Consider the following 6,000-nt stretch of genomic DNA (forward strand, 5'->3'; position numbering starts at 1 on the left):
AACAATTTATATGATCAAATGTCAACTTCTGTATATATGAAAATGTCAAATGATTACAAGTGTATGTCCATACACAAATATGGCATAAACGCCAACTCAAACGAAATGTATGTCTATATACGTGAATGTATGTCCATATACAAAATATACATGCCAACTAGACATGTAAGCATCCCAAAACTATCTATAACATCTTAAGCTGATGATGGATCATCAAAATCGATCCTCTTCACTGCACTACTCGGCTCTAAAGGATCCTACACAAGAAAAAACAAACCACGATTAAGATTAGTTATATTATATAACTCACATTCAAAAAGTTAACATAAAAATGAACTATAATTGAACTATTCTTGTTTACCTCATCTCCACATTTTATCTTCGGCTTTGCAGGACTCTTGATGTATGTCTTTGGTAGAGGAGGCATGTTTTCAATATTTTCATACACAACCTACATATGTTCACAAACATGACATTGATACAAGTTAGCATATAATTGTCACTAAAAATAACAAATTATATCTACTAAACACAAAATAAAATAAACACACATGTACTTGAGGCATCTCTTCTTCTTCATCATCTTCAGGTATACTGGGTGTAGTCAACAAGGATGGGAAGCCAAGAATTCTCTGTACATATACACAACAAGTATACGAACCTATCAATCTATGTCTAGACGTGTATAATCACTATAAGTTATTTAAACTATTCATTCAATCATATTTGCATTCAAGTACCTTTCCCTTGTCTCCAACTGACTACCAGATCGTAAATCGCACTACCCCGCACTCGTGCTGCTTGTGCCCTACAAGAGTAAAATAAGATATACATGCAAGTTACTACATAATCTAATTAATACCAATATAAATGATGAACATGTATGTGCAATAAAATACAAACGAGTAGGTGCAATATTATATGTATCATCAAGCTATCAAGGCCAAATGAAATGGCTGTCTAGGTGCCCTCTTGAATCTGTGTCAACTCCTCCTCGATCATCAACTGTTAAATAGAGCATGTAAATAAAAATTAGTACTTAATATTATCTAGATTATAAATATTCATTTAAAATATAACATGAACTGTGAAAATACAAATCTTACCACTACATCATCAATGTATGATGACGGTGCCTCCTCGCCTCTAGCATGCAAGGACTCCCTAGGGTATCCTCCAGTCTGTGTCATAACATCTGGTGTATCATGCATCTCATGCACCTCATAATCTGCACTGTCTGCAGGAGGATCAACAGGCCGTCCAAATGGACCCAAGCATACGTGCCCACACATGACACAACTATGGGGCACACAAATGTGTGGAGCCGAGGATGACGTGTCAGCGCCGTCGGATGCACCGCTACCATCAAAAGTAGGCTGAGCTACTGACTCAGCCTGACAAACCAAAAGGCTACTCAAAGAGTGAATAGACAATATGGTCCGTGATGTTGCCTCACAAATGATATATGGATGCTGCACTGGAGGTGGGGGATCAACAGGAGGAGGGGGGACATATGGGCCCTGGACTACTCTGACTGCCCCAGGTCTATTTTGGGGCATACCTAAACCCACACCCTGGAAAGGTTGGATGTCAAAGTAGTTCACATGTTTTCCTAAAACAAACTCAACATGCAATTTTTTTATGAAGTAGAAGGGGACATCAAGATTGTTGTTGGGTGGTTTGTCGAAAACCATCCACCAACGATCCCAAAAGTTTCTCACAATACCATCATTTGTGCACCATTTAATAGAAAGTTTTGTTTTTTTGGGGTCTACAGGTTGACCAGTGCGGGGATTCACAAACAATGAGGCGATAGCGGCTTTGGATATCTCAAGATCCTTGATCTCCTTATAGGACAAGCCATTTGCATATTGTTCCCTCATAGAATCTTGCCACAAAAGGGCGACATTGTGCTTCTCAATCATGGTTTCCATATTCTTTATGATCGATGTGAGAGGATCAAACATTGGGTTTAGGCGAGGGATCCTACGATATACATCTGCAATCCCCCTCAACTCGTTCAAATTCTGTGCAATTAAATCCTGAATTGAGGGGGGGTTTGACAAAGGAGGGTTTGGTTGTTGCGGTTATGGTTGATTAATGTTTTCACTGTTATCCCCCATTTTTAACCTACCTGAATGTAAACAATTGAATTTAGTTAACAAATTTAAACAATTTTGTATTTGATTTAAAAAAACCTAGTTTTCATAAAAAAAACCATATTTTCAATGAAAAAACAAATAAACATTAAAAAAAAATTAAAAAAATTGAATGAAAATGATTGAAAACAATAAAAATCTTACCTTTCAATGTATTTTTTAGCAATTTTTAGGCAAAAAACCGGATATCGAATCCAATCGGATATCAGATTCCCAAAAATCATGTAGCCCATGGGTTAAAAATAACTCATGGGCTGTCACAGTCCAAATATATTGTCTCACAAAATCGGATATCCGATTTTTATACTTAAATTATTTTAAAATAACATTATATTATATAATATAATAATATATTATATAATATAATAATATATTATATAATATAATAATATATTATATAATATAATAATATATTATTATATTATATAATATATAATATAATATAATAATATATTATATAATATATAATATAATATAATATAATATAATAATATATTATATAATATAATATAATATAATAATATATTATATATTATATAATATATTATTATATTATGATATAATATATATAATATATATAATATATATAATATATTAATATAATATTTTATTTTTTTGATCGGTAATAGTTTTTGTATTATATTAATGCATAATTTAAAAACATACATAGATACCATCTCCCATAAACCATTTACATGCAGTAAACAAAAACCCCCAAACTACCCACAACAATACAACCTATGCAAGCCAAAAAATGAACCAGTCCAGTGCTTCTCCCACCAACCAAATATTACAGAAATATAGTTTTAAAAGCTACTATTAACAGTGATTTAGTAAAGCATATAAAAAACAATGGCCAAATGGCCAAATGACCACTCACTCGCTCTCACTCTGGTTCTCCTTCTCCCCATCCACCTTGTCGACCGGAGCTTTACCCCTTGCTGCTTCACGTTTCATCTTTGGGATGCAATCCAAACATTCGAAGTCGGGGTCACCTTCCAAGCTCGCCAGCAACTGAAAAGCCCGACCTTCCTCAAACCTGTCTCTCAGCTCCCTACCGACCTCCATCTGTGCAACCACCTTTAAATCCTTCAAGACTTCATTTGCCCTAATTAGTTTTACACGTAGCTTCATAGCTTCCCATCCAATGTGAGCACGTTCACGATATTGTTCCTATATGTCATCCTCCGGCCCACGGACAAAAGGCAACAACTCCTCCTCATCATCTCCCTCCTTGATGCAAATGCCTAATCGAGGCACAACCCACTCCATAAGTGAGTCGAGGTTGATCAAGTACTCCCCATCAATCAGTTTGGTCAATGTGAGTATGATTTTCTCCACCTCCAGCTCAAATTCGCATGCACATGCCAGAATAAAGGAGTACACCTCCATATTCGTCTAGTAGCAATAATGGATATACACCACCTCTTCTGCAAGCATGAGGCAAGCCCCACTCCGCAGCTTCTCCGCCTTGTAACGGAAGAGTCCCTGCATCCTCTTCTCCGTCACTTTGCCCAGGAATGGCACCAATTTCTTATCTGTGCCCAGGGTGAAGTTTGCTTCCATGATCACCTGCAGAGTGAAATCGCTCCAGCTTCTGCAATAACATTGTCATAAGAGCCACAAAGTATTGCATCAATTAAAAAAAAACACAGCCCCTAGCTCGCAAACCAAAAGGAAATAAATTCCTCTGCCATCATTTGGGATGAGTAATAAATGCAGGAGTGATGACGTAAAAGCCATGAGATTGCACAAAAGATTTGCTGCCATCCGCCACCCTCTCTAAAACGTGCGACCTGTCATGTATAACTACCACTTTCAAAGAGCAAGCGCCAGCTTGCATGGTGTACTTGCCAAAAAATTTCCTTTGCTTGCATATTGTAGGCTGCGAATTCCTAAGACTGCATTTAAGACCACCTCCACAGTCTTCCATCTCCTTTCCACCACTTGGCCATATAACTATCCATATCACAACCAATATTAGAGAGCAAATTTGCCACTGCATTTGCTCCTCACCTGACATGGGAGACACAAAATTCCACAAAATGATTTGAGTTTCTCTCGGATAATAGACACCCAACAGTTTAATTTCCAGCATGGAGTGTTGCCTTTAGCAATTGTGTTAATGACTACTTGAGAGTCTCCTTCCAAATGCAGTCGTTGGACTTTCATATTTAAAGCCAACTCAGTTGCTAGAAGTGTCGCCTGAACCTTCACTTCGTTATTCATACCATCTTGCAAGTGTTGTGCTCCTTTGAAGAGGATAGATCCGTTATCATCCCTCGCCACTACCCCAACACCTCAGATTCCCGGATTTCCTCTAGAAGCACCATCAAAATTGACCTTTATCCACTCTTTACTAGGTGGTTCCCATATGACCTCCCCTATATCTGACAAAGGAGCAACCCCCAAAGACCCATTAACGGGTTAATATAATATATTATTATATTATATAATTGTATGATATATTATTACATTATATGTATTATATAATATAATAATATAATATATAATATAATAATATAATATATAATATAATAATATAATATATAATATATTATTATATAATATAATATAATATTTTATAATCGAATATTATATTATGTATTATGTATTATATAATATATAATATAATATAATAATATATTATATATTATATATTATATAATTATATTACATTATATATTATATAATTTATTTTTTAATTTAAAATTACAAATAAAAATCAAATATTCGATTTGCTTAGGTGTTTACCATGCCAAGGTGTATTGACACCCAGGCCAAGCAAAAAGTCAACATGAATTTTTGTGTTTTTAGGCAAGTGGAGAAGGCTATTTTTTTCACATCGCCACTTTTTGGCCCCCCATGATCCTGCACTAACCCTCAACTAGTTGACTTGGAGAATTTTTGTGTCTTTTGTCTTTGTTTATCTTTTTATGTTTGTTTTGTGTGTCCTTGCATTTGATTGTGTGAGTTACGATCCTAAGATTGGGGGCTTGGTTCCTTGAAATTAGTGATGTCTTCTCTCTCTCTCTCTCTCTCTCTCTCTCTCTCTCTCTCTCTCTCTCTCTCTCTCTCTCTCTCTCTCTCTCTCTCTCTCGTCTTTCTACTTTACCATAAGCATTTGCGTAGGCTCATACTCCCATTAAAGTGGGGATAAATGTAGCACCGTAAATTATAACCGGTTCAATTTACACCTCATGTTTGTACTCCTACTTTTGCGTCTCTTATCACCATCCCCTCTCTAGGTCTGATTTGACCCTATTTTCCAACTTTGATGTCATGAACACCCTTTGGTGGGTCCTATCATGGGATACCATCCCCTTTGGCTACTTATTTTGGTCCTATTTGTAGAAGGACTAGGATGCGGGACGCCCTGGTCTCTCAAAAAGGACCCAATTTGAAATGGGGTAGGTGCTATATCTCCCCAATAACATTTGATTCCCGGGGCTACACATGACTGTTGGAGGTTAGCTTAATCAAATTTTTTTCCCTAGGGAACCCTAAATAAAGATATCCAATCAATTCATTTTGACATCAATCATATACCCAATTATTTGTGCATCTATGAGGCATTCATCATCAAGCATTCTTAAAGATTCAAGGCTACGTTTCATCCTTCAAGCATTGTGGAGAAAAGTTACATCAATCTTCATACAAGCATGTGTGTGTGTGATTAGGGTTTTTTATGTTAATGTGTTTGTTAGGCCATTACATTCAATATTTGTGATTACGTTCAAAGAGCATTGCATCATCATCAACAGTTGAAGATCTGAGGTATATATCCTTAACCTTTATTTCAATATGTCTTATTTCATCAAGGTTAATTCCTAAATCAGGG

The 6,000-nt window shown here is 35.9% G+C and overlaps 1 pseudogene; it reads right to left on the reverse strand.

Moving 5' to 3' along the window:
• LOC131043317 (metal transporter Nramp6-like) overlaps nt 1–4,388 on the reverse strand; it is a 147,437-nt pseudogene extending 143,049 nt beyond the window's left edge.
• Nucleotides 4,389–6,000: the final 1,612 nt, after the last annotated feature.

The sequence above is a fragment of the Cryptomeria japonica genome, chromosome 7, assembly GCF_030272615.1.
Source record: "Cryptomeria japonica chromosome 7, Sugi_1.0, whole genome shotgun sequence".
NCBI lineage: Eukaryota > Viridiplantae > Streptophyta > Pinopsida > Cupressales > Cupressaceae > Cryptomeria > Cryptomeria japonica.